The sequence below is a fragment of the Halyomorpha halys genome, unplaced genomic scaffold (genome assembly GCF_000696795.3).
Source record: "Halyomorpha halys isolate HHAL.00 unplaced genomic scaffold, Hhal_1.1 Scaffold427.1, whole genome shotgun sequence".
Taxonomy (NCBI): domain Eukaryota; kingdom Metazoa; phylum Arthropoda; class Insecta; order Hemiptera; family Pentatomidae; genus Halyomorpha; species Halyomorpha halys.
Window position 1 is genome coordinate 29,416 of NW_027110638.1, and position 16,958 is coordinate 46,373.

The following is a 16,958-nucleotide window of genomic DNA, read 5'->3' on the forward strand; positions in this document are numbered from 1 at the left end:
TATATATATATATATATATATAGCTCTTTATTTTCTGTTGGAAAAAGTTTCAGTTTTCACCTTGATTTCTGTGATCAAATTTACTTAATGTATTGTAATGGTCAGTTATAAATAAATAAAAATACACTTTTCATTAAAAATTAATATAGGAGTGATTAAAGTGCAGGCTCCTCAATTTTATTTTATTAAAGATGAATTTTAATTGATTGCTTATTTTTCCTTCAAAGCTTCATATACTTAAGTTTAACTAATATAATTCATATAATTAGTTTAACTGAACAATCTACAATGTTTAAAACCTTTAGTGTGCATTATTTAAATCAGAGTACATTTTCTAAGCTATGAAATCTAATTAGGCGTTTTACGTTCAAAATTTCTCGAAATACAGTTTTTTTTCCTTCAAAATAACAGAGAAATCAATATTTTGTGAATTTATTCTTTTGATGAATGCAAGGAATATATACGTTATCAACTACATTATAGTGCATTTAACTTTTTTAATTTGGATGGTAATTGGCATCTGTATGTCTAATTTTTCCTGAGATATAGTATTTCATAAACCAATATAAAGTTTTTTTTTTAATGAACAATGAGAAATAAATATTTTGAGAATTTATTTTTTGTGTCTTCGATGGAATTTGGTTCTTTTAATCTTGTTATTACTCCTTAAATCAGCACTAATAGAGATCTGAATGACCTTCGTACGTGATAGTAGTTTCCACATTTTGCCATTACACTCTCAAAAAATTTATTTTTTCTTATTTAGAGAAAAATCTCCAGAAATATTGAATATTATTTTATTAGGGCTTAGATTTTAGTAAATCCACTGTTTGAATGATATTCTATTAATTTTTGCGTGTTTTAGTTAATTTTGAAGATATATAGAACCAAATGAAAAATTAACTTTTTGAAACATTCCACATTTTTTTATACCAAAAATTATAGTCATCAATTTTGATTATATAATATAATCTATATGTAGTTTTCATAAGATTATTCAAGAATTGGGGTAAAATAACTCGATTTTTTCCTCTCCAGCTCTTGTACTAGTACAACCAAGATACATTAGTGTAAACAGAAGTCATCGATGGTTTGTTTATCCATTAGTAAGCTATAGAATCTGCTGAGCTTCTTTCCTTTTTTGGGGCTCATTTCCTCTCGTGTTCTTTCTCTGCCCTAAGGGTTTCTTTCTTTTTTTTTTCTTTGACACTGCTCAGTAATTTCCTAGCGTTTAGCCGGGCCTCGAATCTCCGCCGGCTTGCCAAATCCCTTGACTGGAAGGGTATTTTATGAAAAGGGGTGGGTTTTATATCTCTGCTGCTCGCACAGCCCTCTCTGGGAGTGAAAAATGTAATGAGATTAAAATCATTTTCCAACTTTTTCCTGGGGCTTTTCATCTCACTGCCTCCTGAAGTTTCTGATCCGGTTTCGCGTAATAAATATTATACAGCTTTCAAAATGATTTGTAGACCTATTACAATTTTGTCTTTTAAGTTAATAAAATGGATTCTGTAACATTTTCATGAAAAAAAAGTTCATTGTATTGGTTTTCTCATATTATTCAGATTTCTAAAACTTCAGGAAAATTTATTTTCTTGTAATATAATATATTTATATACTGGTTTTACTTGGTGTATAATGCAATTATCATGTCAATTCCTAGGTAGATCCTGGTTGCAGTAGAATATTTATATTATCAAATGTCAGCGATAGGTCTAGGCAGAGTTTACTTTGCCTCTATAAATAATATAAATTTGTTATTTTAAGAGATAGTTCTTTTAGATTTTTTCCGATGTTTAATTAGACCACTTTAATCTGGTCAAATAACTTTAAGAAATACAGTTAGTTATTAATAATCTTTTCAAATGAAGTGTGATAATTTTATTTAATATTTAAAACTTCTAATATTTCAGATTATCCCCAATATCACTACCATATAAACAAACTATTTATAATCTTACACTCACTCAGGTCAGCCATGTTTTAAATTTAATTTAAATTCCATTTTTGTCTCAATTGGTATTTATTCTAATTCTCAAAATACTTATTAAAATTAATTGTAAATAGTAATAAATTTCTCAAATATTTTTATAAATTTATTTTACCTAAAATCTCTGCATAATGTTCGTTTAAATTCCTAGTATCTGTTTTTAAATTAACTGTGTAATTGATGTTCTCTGAGAATTTTTTTTCCTTTACTTTTTTAAAAATATTATAATGGAATTTTTTTTTCGCTTACGTTAACCAAAAGTTTTTATTTTATTAAAGCGAATTACAGTCTGACACAAATTAAAGGTGTCAAGTATCTGCTTTCAAGTATTCATTCGTACAATATATAAAGATTTTGTTTTTTTAATTATTTATTTAATATAATTTACAACTGTAAAAAATAATACAATAGGTAAATATGTAGTATGTTTCATATACACTTGAAAATCTTGGGAAGGAACCACCCAGTGGAGGTAATTTAAACATTAATTTAAATTAGAAGGTCCCGTATCTTCTTTTCAGACGCCTCGGAGGATTATCAGAGATTATTAAGGATGAAATATTAAGAATTAATGGGTTAGGATGGTTTGGGTCAAATCTGCAACGAATGGGATGTTAAGGTCTTTGTGAATGAGTTTATTTGTGACGTAATAAGGAGCATCAAGGATTTTATGTAGGATTTTGGATTGTAACGATTGGATGCGGGAAGAATTTGATGGTTTGGTGGAGCCCCAGAGCTCAATTCTATATGTCCAAATTGGTCTTATTATCGTAGTGTATACTAATTTTTTGTAGTGAATGGGAAGTTTAGAGCGTTTGTCAAGTAAGTGTTGTAGCAATCGGAATCTACGAGCAGTTTCTTGTAGTTTCAGACTTGTGTGTGGATTCCAAGTAAGTCTCTTGTCAAGATGGAGTCCTAAGTATCGAATCTGTTCAACAGGCATTAGTGGATGTATTTAGAAAGGATACTGTAGGACAGGTCAGAGGTTTACGATATATATAAAGATAAAGAAAAAAAAACTACATAACTGTAAGGATGGTATGGGCGGCACTTCCAATACCATCCCTCCAATCGCCATTCTACTGTTAAAGATTCGATCACCTGGATATTAAGATTGAGAGAGAAATCAAAAGATACCTCGCATTGTGTACATATATGAGGGTTAATTTTACATTTTGCGTAAATACAAAACAAAAAAAAACTGGTAATATTTAAAACATAGTTTAGTGAAATGATATTATAATTTAGGAAGGCTTGACATGGAGTGCACTTAATCGGGCAGCGATGCAGTCCTCGCCTAGCACTGCTGCACTGGATAGCGACGGCTATCAGCCGAATTGACCACTTGATCCCAGAGTGCATACTCGGCTCTGAGTTATGTAGAGCCGAATGGCCAGTTATGGTGGCAGGTTTTCCATAAGCGATAACCGTTGACAAAAGTCATTTGAGTGCTCCACACTCCTGCTATAGCTAGCTCGAGTAGTCAAATGGTATCGTTGCCCTTTCGATAGTATTTCACCATGGAAATATAGAATCAGGCTTTGTCAATATGTGTCAAACAAAAAAATATGATATATATTGCTATGTATCTATAGAAATTTACTTGGGATGCCAGGATAATCGTTGAAGGCTATTATACAAAAATAAGTTAATTAATTGATTATAAATTGAGTCCTAAAAACTATTATTATAATTGGATTCCTTTCCAACTATTGTTACCATTAATTATATAGGATATATAATAGTATATAAACTACATAAAGAAACTAAGTATTTATTTACAATTTGTTATTATGATTCAAAGGATTCAGATTAAGGTTGCCATAAAATATAGATTATTACGTGATTACTTATTAGTTAATTTATACTTATAACTGCTGATGCCGTGGGGTGTAGTGCCGTAGATGTCGACTCGTTCATAAGGGATGTCCAGGTCTCGTGGCCCTTCTCACGACTTCGTCTGGTCGAAGTGCATCCTCTAAGTCTGCCTCCTGACTGTGGTCCTCCTCCGTCTAAGCCTTCCTTTTGAGTGTGTCCGTCTGACTCTTCTCGATTTCCTCTGTATTTTTCTCCCACTTCCCTTTTGGGGCGTTACCTTATTTTTAAATCTCCTTTCTGATTGGGCGTCCCCCTCCTCAGGGTCGAGAATGTGTAAAAAAATTTGACATGTCCAGGAAGGGCCTGTAGCTGCTTAATTTGATTGCAATTCCTAGTCAAACCTGTCATTTTTGTTAGAACACTTAAAGGTTAGCCAATCTAATTTTCTCAGGGGCCTCTGGTAATGTGACAAACTTAATACAGATGTTTTCATATCCGGGGACGCTCTAATTGCTTCGCTGAAGGATACCCTGACCACGTATAGGGGGAGGTGACGAAACACCTTAACAATACCCAGGATTGTCAAAAAACTGATACATAGCAATATGTGACTATATTCTAATAATTTTAGGAAGGAAAACCTGTTTGTTCAAATCAGATATGTTAGGATTATGTCAAGTAATTACAATAGTGAACAAAGCATTTACTTATTATATTTGAGAGATTATATTTTATCTTTTTAGAATATAGACGGCTTGAAACCAATGGCTGCGGCTCAGTCATCAACACTATTTCTCAATATTATTAACATTTCGGCCGGTTCTTCAAACCTCAGCTGCCAAACTATCCTACTTTGATTTCCCAATAACCAAATATTAAACAGAGGTTGTTGTGGTTTGAGACAAATTCGACAGACTTCAGCAACCAAACAATTTTACTTTCGATACTATGACGTGATACTATTGATAGATCACAGCATGCCATATAAACCCAATTTCCTAGATCTTTGCCTCCAATATATACTAAATGAAATATCCTTTCCCTGTCAATTGTACTCAGTCGGTCGATAGCACTAGTAGTCTTAGTATTATTTATAAATCATATCTCATGTACAAGTTACTAAAGTAATTTTTGTTTCTTAATCACATTTTCATCATATTATATCTAATGATCTTAACCTAACAATAGTCATGTCCTAAAACTAGTCCTATGTGTCTCAGATCGCGTTGTATAAGAAACTTCAAGACTGTGCAAACATTTTCCCCACATGGGTCCAACCTGATAAGAAGGAAGGGAAATTGATCAAGAGATGAAATAAATATGTCAATAACAAACAATTTTGTTTTTAATTATTTATTTATTACTATATACAACTGTACATTATAATACATTTAGTAAATCTGATCTAAGTTAAATTGGAGTGTTACAGCCGTGTAGAGAAACTACCCATTGGTAGCACTGTAATAACATTTTACATTAGCTGCCATCTTCTTTTCAGACGCTTTGGAGGATTGTCAGGAATGGAAGAGGATGCAAGGTTAGAAACTAGGGGGTTTGAGTGGTAAGGGAGTGTATAATGGTAGCAGTGATATCTGGTTCGTGCTAAATCGGTTACATTAAGGTCTTTATATAACAAACAAATAAAATAAAAACAATTATTCAAAGCAATCACATATATCAATTTTTTTACAAACATATTTTTTTTTATTGTTCAGATGCAATAAATAATTTATTATTGTATTTGTAACGTTTATGGATAAATGATTAGCACTATGAAATGTAAGAATCGCAGTTAATGCTCCTTGGTTCATAAGAAATAGCCAATTGCATCTCGAATTACAAATGGAGTCAAAAGAGGATTATATCAAAAAACGGTTCATGAAGTTCCACTCCCAGTTAAAGGAGCAGTGACCTATAACCTTGTAAACCCAACCTCGATTCGAAGACTGAAGTACAGACTGCTGCGGGACATTCTTTTATAAATTTTTAATAAATATAAAATTAATTCATAGTCACACTACCTCTATTTACTTATTTGTATTATTCATTATATTTATTCATTATTATTATTATTATTATTATTTTTCTCTTCCCTTTTTCAAATTAACTTGTTGCTTTTTACTATTAGAAGACAATTGTTTGTTTTATTTAAGTGTACCAATATCATTATTTTTTGTTATTAATTTTACTTTCCTCTTTTATTAAGAAGCATTATTCTTATCTATTTATTTTTTTTTTTTCGTTTAATAAGAACATTTTATATAGTTAGGGGTGTCATTTGTTGCTATATCCCCTCATAATCAACTGTTAAAAAATATATATAATATAAGTTATATCAACCATGTAAGGTCCACCAGGCCGATCTGGTGTAAAAATAAAATGAAATCACTAGGAAATGGGATAGTTTTAGGTGTGTTCCAACAACCGCTTCTGACAATTAGGAACTGTCCGCAGAACAGGTTTTGAGAGGCAAAACCCCGTACCAGGCATGCTTCGAACAGTTGCAGACAGTCAGAAGCGTTTGTAGGAACAGAGCATCTTTACCAGAAGGTTATAGAAACATGCTCCGAGTGGTGGTCAAGGAAAGTAATATAATAATAAAAAAAAATATTATTAGTAACCAACGCTCTCCCTCCGCGACTTTGCAGGACTAAATCCTGGAAAAGTAAAGAGAAGCCTTCACTTCTTCCAGGATTTAGCCCTTTCTGAAATCCTACTAAGTGGGGGGAGGGGACGTCAGATACCAATAAGTATATTTATTCTATTTTTGTACCTTTCTTGAACACCATCACCCTACAAGGAAAATATTGATAATTACTTTTGTAAGGTTAAAATGCACCAAATCAATGCTTGACAAGTAAATTAGGTTCTTTGAATCTCACTTAGATTATGAGTGAGGACGATAAAAGACAGGGAGAGGCAAGCCTGTGACTTTAGTTTTCATAGTTGATCACCCAGAAACATTATAACCTAACCTAAGACATAAGAAGCGAAAACAACCCTCACTAAACATTCAAATTGATATTAGAAACTGTAAATATTTTATGTAAAATATATTACAGTACTTTGAAAGTAGTTTTAAGTACTGTTTTTAGAACAAAAGTTAAATGAGGAGTTGATTATTTTAAGAACATCCTCAAACACTAGATATTTTCCCAACTAAGGATACACACTTTATGAGGCTGGTGGACCAAGAGGGCTTCAAAAACCACAGGATTGATTCATAGCTACAGTGTAATAGAATAAATAATTTATATGCCATAGCCAGATTCAACCCAGGGTTGGAGCTAAACCTTACTACCGTGCCACCCCGCACCCAGGTAGAATTAAGTTAATATTGTTGATTGTAAATTGCAAATGATTGAAGTATCCTGGTACCATCTTGAATTCATTATAATTGAACTTCAGGCTGTAATAATATCTTTACAAATAATGCTTAGTTTTCAAACTGTTTGCCTGTAAATTCTAGTTAATATTGTCAAATATAAAGGCTTTGAAAAAACCAAACAAAAAAAACCTACATTCACAAAATGTACATTGAGCACGTGAAGCAGACTTCAACGTTATTTATTTATAAGGCTTAGAATTGGAAAATATTAATTTATTTCTTCATTTGGCTAAAACTGAGGACTTCTGTTGTACGTGACCCGGTCTGGTGTGAGGGGATCTGACAGTTTGCTCTGCAATACCCCAGGTAATGTACAACGAGCGTTGCATCGGGAGGCCTTTCGGTAAAATCACATCGAAAACCATTTCGGTTTCGGCGTTTTAAAAAAATAATATATTTAAGCTTTAATTTATTCTTTCAATCTCATAAATAGTTCCTAATCTAGTAAACACAAGGAAGAACGATTGTACTCACCGCTAGGCTTCACAAAATAAGTTAGATTTTTTTTTTTAATAAATTATTTATTGTTATTTACAAGTGTATACAAATATACACATCAAGTAAATTAGCTGTAAGTGATATTATGACATGATACAAACATGTGGAGAATCTAACCATTGATAGAATCCAAAAACATTTCTAAAGGAGAAGATCTCGAGGCCATCTTCTTTTCGGACGCCTAGGAGGATTATTAGGTAGTGAAGGAGAAGCCAGGTTAGAAACGAGTTGGTTTGGGTGGTTGGGAAGTTTATTATGGAAGGATTGGTATCTGGTTCTGGCCAAATCGGCAACATAGGTTGAGGTCCTGTTGGATGATTTCATTTGTGACAAAGTAAGGAGCATTTTAGGATTTTACGAAGGATTTTGGATTGTAAGGATTGGATTCGATAGGAATTAGATGGATTAGTGGAGCCCCATAGCTCAATTCCGTATGTCCAGAAATGGATTGACAGTTTGGACCGTTTGTCTAGTAAATGGTCTTTTCAGTCTTGCATGAGAAAGTTAAATCTAAATTGAGCTAAAACTAAGAACATTTTCATCGGTTAAAAACCACTCTCGATTCTATTTTTACTGTATCGAAACAAAAAACCTATTCAGTTTCAAAACATTATAAAACAGTTAGAAGCTACCCTTCGATCGATCTTGGGAATAGCCATACTTTCGAAATAATACGAAAAAACTTCTTATAGTTTTTATGAACCAACATATTCTTACTAGAATGGGAGGTTCATGTTTCCATTCCGTAGGCTGCTAAGAAATAAATTTCAACCCACATAAATTGAGCCGTTTGTAGCTGAGGGATTTTAGTCAATTTTCAAATAGTCAACTTTCAACAGCAGCGGCCACATGAAATGAAAACATGGCCTCCCCCTATAATTAGAATAGATTTCTTACCTTTATATATAGCTCCTTATGTCAAAAATTAACGGAGAGAAGTAAAAAAAAAAAAAAAAAACTTACATAGGAATACAGTTACGAGGTTACTAAGGTGACGCCTCAGCTATGAACAGTTCTCATAATTCAAAAAAACATTTATTTTTGAACAGTTCCTAATATTCCGTGATTCGTTTCCCTGAAATACCTTCAGCTTCTATTATCCTCCATCCTTCATTGTTCTTCCCCACTTCGACTATGGGTGCTAAGTGATATGACCTTGCGAACATGATATGAGACTCAAAATATTAATGAGTACCTCCATCCCTAGACGTTCTCATATCTCTCACTGTTGAAATATCCAATATCTTTGGCGTGCTCTTTTCCAATAGTTCAAAACCAAAAACCTTCCTATAAAATCGACCTCCTCCTTCAGTCTGTTTACCTATCCACCTGTTAGTCACAGGATCCGAACCAACCGATTTGTAAACAGGCAGAATTATAGTAACTTGTAGACATTCTAAATACACATAGATTTATTCGTAGTTTTAAGTACATTAAGTCAAATCATGGGCGTGCCCCATCACAATCTAATATCACTTTTTTTATATCTCATCTACGACATTCATGTTTTTAAATGAAACCTAGTTTTATAGTTTCAAACAAAACCTGAATACACAGCATATGTTCACTAATAAACTATAATTTCAAATAGAGGCTTAAAAATTTTTTTGGAATTCCCTTACTCACGTCCTATTGTAAAGCCCGCCCCTGTTATTCTTAACGCTATTAACATCAATAATGCCTCTTTTACTTTGTCACAAATAAAATCATCCATAAAGACCTTTATGTTCCATATGTAACTGATTTAGTTAGTTCGGGCTAAATCATTGAATAAAATAATTGTAATCACTAGATATGGATTTTTAATGCGTGATATTTGTTGTTAATAATATTTAAGTTAGAATTATAAATACATTAATATATATATTTTTTTAAAAAATTTAAGATTTAAAAAAAATAAATGAATAAATTACCAATACATTAATTTTAATAGGATATATAACAAATGTGGTCTTTAATTTTTTTTTTATTGTTTTCCTTTTTAGAAATTTATACATTTGTTTACTTCCTTATTCATCATATTATACGAAGAACGTTTCGGGTCCTTCTGCCCATTATCAAGTTTTAAAATAAAAATATTTACAATCAACAAGTTTCACAATTAACAGACAGTTATTATCAACAAATTTGAAATTGAAATTTAATCCATTCCAAAAGACTGTTCTACATGACTGTAATAAGGCCTATCTGGATATACGGAGTTGAGCTATGGGGACCTACTAAACCTTCGAATTCCTCTCCAATCCTTACAATCCAAAATCCTTCGTAATCGTAAGTGGTTGTTGCAAGAGTAAGAATAGGACATTCCAAATTAACTCACCGTCACTTAATCACAAACGAAGACCAGCCTATATGCCAAACCTGTCAGTCCCCATATAATTGAAGAATGCCCATCATTTCGTCAAACTTTCGAAAATAACAAAATTCCTCGAACAAGAGAATTGGCCCTTAAAGACTCAGAAGAATCCATAGACAAAATAATAAAATTTCTGAAAGAAACACAACTTTATACTAAAATATAATCTACCGACCAGTGTAAAAAAGGAAATAGTCTATATTCAACCATCAAATGTCAAAGTCAAGAAGATAGATGAAGTAAAAAGGGTGTAATAACCTAGATGTTGATCGCCCTGAATAAAAATCTAATCTAATCTAATCTAATCCTTCGTAATCTTCAATGTTCCTTACTTATTCACAAATAAAATCATCCATAATGACCTAAATGTTCAACTTGTAACTGATAAAGCCCGAACCAGATATCAACCCTTTCATAATTAACTCTCTAATCACCCCAACCCACTAGTTTTTTAACCTTGCTCCCTCTTCTATTCCTGACAATCCTCTGTGGCACCTGAAAAAAAAATGGCCACGAAATCTTGTGATATAGAAATATTATTAGAGTGTTACTAATGGGTAGTTTCTCAACATCTCTGTATCATATCGTTATGATTTTACATCAAATTTACTGGATGTATTTTTATGTAAATATCATTAAATAAAAACAAATATTATTTATACAATCTAGTGTAAAAGTGAACTTTTTTTTTTTCATCTTATGTTTTTATTTCATTTATATAATTATTACAATTGTGTTAGACTTAGCATAATGTACACATAATTGCTACTCAAGTCATCTACATCGTTATTCTTAGTGCTCAGTGTTCCTTATTCTAAGTGTTCAAGAATAAATATTGGTTTTTCATTTCATTTCGTTTCTAACACAAATATCTAAAGTAATGAAAATAAAATAAAAACCTCAATATTCCATTTGGACTTTGGAAATGTTAAAAGCCCGAGAGGTAGTTGCTAACATTGTACAAAGAAGTTGTGCCTCTCTCCTTCTTGTTGGGAACCAACTTCTAAATGCCCCATACATCTTTTAGCTCACTACACCTGTGAAATACCAACTTCTACATTCAATCCCATCTGCTCTCCTTGAGGAACACTTAGTATAATTACATACATTTGAAGACCTGTCTGGGAATCAAATTGCATTATACTTAAACTGCTTCTTAAGCCATTTTTCAACTTTCTTACATAAATCTATCGTCATACGATTGTCGTTCAGTAGAAAGATTACATAGAAAAAGTAAAATATTTCTTACAATATTTCTTCCACTTACCTATATAGGGAACATAAAGTAAAGAAAAGTGTTGCCATCGTGTGAAATATCGAATTCGAGTTTTCGATTGAAGTATTGGAATAGTTTATTTTAGATTATTATTTTATTTAATTATTTTAGATTTGTAAATGCTTAAAAATTATTGAAGCATATGTATATATGCATAGTTAAATATTAAAATTATTTGTATGTAAATATGTAAAATAAAAAAATATTAAAATGAAATTTATTCAATTTTGTTCCTTATTCGATGACATTTACAAAAAAAAATACGTCTAGTAAATTTTATCAAAAATCATAATGGAAAGAAACAGGCATATAGGTAACCCACCTATTGGAAGCACTCTAATAATATTAAGAAAGTTAATAACATTTCTATAGGAGAAGATCTCGAGGCTATCTTCTTTTCAGACGCCTAGGAAGATTATTAGGTAATCAGAAAGAGACAGGTTAGAAACAAGTGGATTTGGGTATTTGGGAAGTTTATCATGGGAGGAATGGTATCTCGTTCTGGCCAAATCGGCATCATACAGGACATTGAGGTCCTGATGGATGACTAGATTTGTGACAAATTAAGAAGCATTAAGGATTTTACGAAGGATTTTGGGCTGTAAGGATTGGATTCGAGAGGAATTAGATGGTTTAGTGGAGCCCCATAGCTCAACTCCGTATATCCAAATAAGCCTTATAATAGTCGTGTAGATCAGTCTTTTGTAATGGATTGGAAGTTTGGACCGTTTGTCTAGTAAATGTTGTAATAGTCGAAATCGACGAGCAGTTTCCTGTCTTTTTAGTCTTGTGTGAGGATTCCATGTCAGTCGTTTGTCCAGAATTAGTCCTAAGTAACGGAACTGTTCCACAGGAATAAGTGGGGTATTATTAAAAGATACTGTAGGGCAAGACGAAGGTTTACGACAAAGGGTAAATGTGATTTGGTGGGATTTATTGGAATAAATTTTAATCCTCCAATTTTGGCACTATTCCTCAAGGGTGGTAATGTGGGATTGGAGGGTTTGGAATACAATGTAAGGATCATTTTTCATTAACAATAGGCATGTTTCATCGGCATACGTGGTGAGGACTGGGTTAGGATGGGTTGCGATGTCAGCTGTGAAAACTGTATAAATGATAGGACCAAGGATACTACCCTGAGGTACACCAGCAGACTGACGGAATTGAGATTAATAAGTGCTGTTGTGATTTATTTGAAATAATCTGTCGGAGAGATAAAAACGGATAATTTGGAAGTATGTAGGTGGTAGAAATTCACGTATCTGAAACTTTAAAAAAATATATACATTAATGTATTGATAATTTTAACTTAAATATTATTAACAGCAAATATCACGCATTAAAAATCCATATCTTGTGATTATAATTATTTTTGATTGCAAATATATCCTAAAGCAGATTCTCATGGAACACATTACAGAGCTCAGCTAACAGAGGTGGACCTGTCCAAAACACCCTCCCCCCCCATTATTTTATTCCCGATGTTCAGCTGTAGTCCTAATTGCAAGAGATGACTCGGACAAGAGGCACCGCAATGATGAGAGGTCGTTATCTGATTGGCCATCAGTAAATGACCAATCAAATGGATTTGCGGGGGTGACAAACCAATCCCTTAAATTACAGATAGTTAAGGCCCGCCCCTTCCTATCCATCATTTATTCCCTCGCATTACAGGCCAAGTAACAAGTAAAGCCCAGCTTCTGTTCAATTTATTTGGTCATTGATTGCGATAACTAAATTATAGCCTCAAGATTTATGTATAAAACGAATACAGAATGTATTATTGTATTTGTATTTTTCAATAGGCATTTAATAAATTTTTTTTATATACTCAACAATAAATCGTTTACTATAAACTATGGAATCCTCGTTCCAATTTCTTACTAATAAATAGATAGATCCTTTACGTAGAATGAGTAACTAGCTCGTCGTTTTTGTAGCACAGGGAGCACTAATCACATTGTTCCACCCGTGAGTCAACTCGATAAATAAATAACTCGTTTAAACTTTGACAGCTTACATCAATGGCAGCAACTGTCACATCAAGTACAGCGTAATCTCGATAATCCGAACTAGTCGCTATAAGATAAGTATAAGATTTTTTGTCTCTGTTGTATCCTTCATACTTATTAAAATGAAATACTTCTACTTAATGCTTTATGGTCGCTGGTCAACTTGTCTTTCACCTTCTATTTCTATATTAGTAGAAACTGTAACACTCTACTAACACACTGTACGATTTCCTCATCAGTTTTAAATCTGAGCTCATTCTCGCAACGATCTTCAACCCATTCATCAACATCTGTATGATGTTATGGAATACTGGATATACTGAAGCATCAGAGTTTATATTGTAAGAAGTTAGACCTGGTGGCGGTCAATAAAGGTATCAAAATAGTAAAAAAAAAAAACTATTTATTGTTAATCAACATATCGCCCCACTTTGCAGGGCTTCTTCAGGGCTGTCAGATTAAAACAAAGATGACAATGAATAGGTTGAGGAAATGCAAAGTAGGATGAAACGTAGGTTAACAATAAATAGTTTTCTTTTTCTATTTTTATAGCTTTATTGACAGCCACCCGGACTATCTTCCTACAATCTACTTCATACTGCCAATATGAATCAGAGGTTTATACTTTTAATCAAGGTCGAATTCATCTTTGAGCTGGCTTTTTAATTGTTATCATCTTCATAGATGTCCTCTTTGTAATTGTTATCATCTTCATAGATGTCCTCTTTGTAATTGTTATCATCTTCATAGATGTCCTCTTTGTAATTGTTATCATCTTCGTAGATGTCCTCTTTGTAATTGTTATCATCTTCGTAGATGTCCTCTTTCTCCAACAATGTATTCCATGAATTGGGTATGGCTTTTGATGGCTTTCCAAGCTTCAGCTAAGAATAACACATCATTGAGATTCAAATTTTTCAAAGACGATGATTTCATACTGTTGTGCAACAAAATACGTGAGTTGAGTTATAGGGTAATGGAGCTTGAATTTTTAATCAAAATAATTTTCATGATGATTGCCTATAGTTCGGGAATTTAAAAATATTCTTTACATATGTGCATTTATTTATTTTTTTTTTAGATAATTTTTTTTTATAATTTATTTATTGTTATTTACAACTGTATACATATATACACATCAAGTGAATTTGCTGTAAGTGATATTATGACATAAAACAAACATGTGGAGAATCTACCCATTGATAGATGGGTAACTCCCATAACTCCAAAAACACTTCTAAAGGAGAAGATCTCGAGACCATCTTCTTTTCAGACGCCTAGGAGGATTATTAGGTAGTGAAGGAGAAGCCAGGTTAGAAACGAGTTGGTTTGGGTGGTTGGGAAGTTTATTATGGAAGGATTGGTATCTGGTTCTGGCCAAATCGGCAACATAGGGGACATTGAGGTTCTGATGGATGATTTGATTTGCGACAAAGTAAGGAGCATTAAGGATTTTGGACTGTAAGGATTGGATTCTGGAGGAATTGATGGTTTAGTGGAGCCCAAAGCTCAACTCCGTATGTCCAGATAGTCCTTATAATAATCATGTAGATCAGTCTTTTGTAATTAATTGGCAATTTAGACCATTTGTCTAGTAAGTGTTGTAATAGTCAAAATCGTCTTTTCTTTTTAGTCTTGTATGAGAATTTCATGGCGTTAAGGATTTCACGAAGGATTTTGGACTGTAAGCAATTTTATTTGAAACCAAAAAGTAATTTTTTCTTTACGGCAATTTAGATTATATCATTAGCTCCTATTGAAGTACTGTTGCACTAATAGTTGCCAATGTGTGCATAGGAAACTGCTGCACTGCCCCAACGTCGCGATTTTTTGACAGTACTATCATGAAAGAAAACTGTCTTCGTATATATGAGCCTTAATACAATATCACTTTATAATATTTATATCGCAGATATACTTATTTTAATCATTTCACTTAATCTGCTGGCAAAAATAGAACATATGTACTATAAAAAATGTAAGTATTTTATACATATTGTGTATTCTTTTTAACAATTATAAGGCAGCAGTATCGTAGTTGGCAATAGTGGGGGGCCTAAAACCACATATATAGAAAGAATGGAAAAAAATGCAAAAGAGTAAAACACTAAAGCGTGTAGAAGGCTGGTTTGGCTAAAACATATCAAAAGTAACAAAAAAACTATACAGGCAATGGTCCGATATTACAAAAAAAAAAGAAGAGAAAATTGATATTTCATATTGTTTTAGTTTTTTTAAGCGTCAATTTTTTTTTTGTATAGTAAGTAATGACCAAAAAGCTATTTAAACAAGGTAATTTTCATTTGATGTACAGTAGACTAAAAAAAGTTTCATTAGTGCAAGTAGTACATATCTTCGTTAAAAAAAACATTTAAGTGTGGCTTTCGAGCAGATAGATAACGCAAAGTTTTGTTTTGCATTAATTCCTAAATGATACACCATTTTTTAAATAAGTCTCTATCTGGGCTAAAGATAGTCCAAATTCAGAAAATATTTCTTCTTCAACAAGTTATAAGTTCATATTAATTAAATTAAGATCTATTAGAGAAAAAGCTGATATCCCTCTCCAGATTTATAAAAAATTATGTGAAATTCTGTCTCCTCAAAGTATCACACTTTTTATTAATAACAAAAAAGTAAAATAAAGCATTTAATTTCGGTAATTATTTTACAATTATAAGATTTAAAAAAAAATGTTTTTATAAGATATAAATTTATTATTATGTAAGCCAGAAACTAAATGGTATGATAAAACTTTCGAGAAACATTAACAATATTTTTTTCATCAATACTTGTAATAATTTTATTATCTCTTTATAAATTAATAAAATGAGTATTTTAATTATTTTGACTGCCAACACTGATGCTTTGAGGAGATACAATATCACATCATATCACATTTGTGATTTCAGCTTATGTGACAGACATCAACTCTGCACATGAGCTCATAAACACAAGGATTAATTACTTATCCATCACGTTTATTTATATATTCAAGCGATGGATGAAATGTATGGTTTTAATCTTTGAATAAAAATACACCTTTAAAAAATAATCCAAATTATTAGATTAAAAGTATTTTGAATGGGAATACATTCATCTATTCTATTTCCATTTTTAAAAAATGTGCAAGAGACTAAATATTGGAGTAAACAAGAGTTCGTTATAAGGATAAATGACGAGCTGTTAGGATGAAAATTGGAGGGAACGCAAACAACAGTTGTGGGAACAAACAAAAGAGGCAAGTTTCAGTTATGTTGAGCGTGCGGCATAATGATGCCACCTTTAGCCAACGAGCCCTTATAAAGCCCGCGTATTTATAACTAGATTAGTAATAATTTATCATTGAAATAATTATTATTATAATTATCTACAATTTTAACATTAAACTATAGTTTTATTTAGTTAGTCAGTTCTTAGTAAGACAGTGGGCTGTTAGTCCTACTAACTTTATTCTGACATTAAAATTACAAACATAAAAATTGAATTTAAATCTGTTCAAATTAAATTATGTATGAAGTATGCCCTCAACTTAAATTGCCGGACACACTTCATCTTTGGTTTGCTGGTTGGTTAAAGTGGACTGTATAAATGAAAAATGAACATGGTTAAATGAA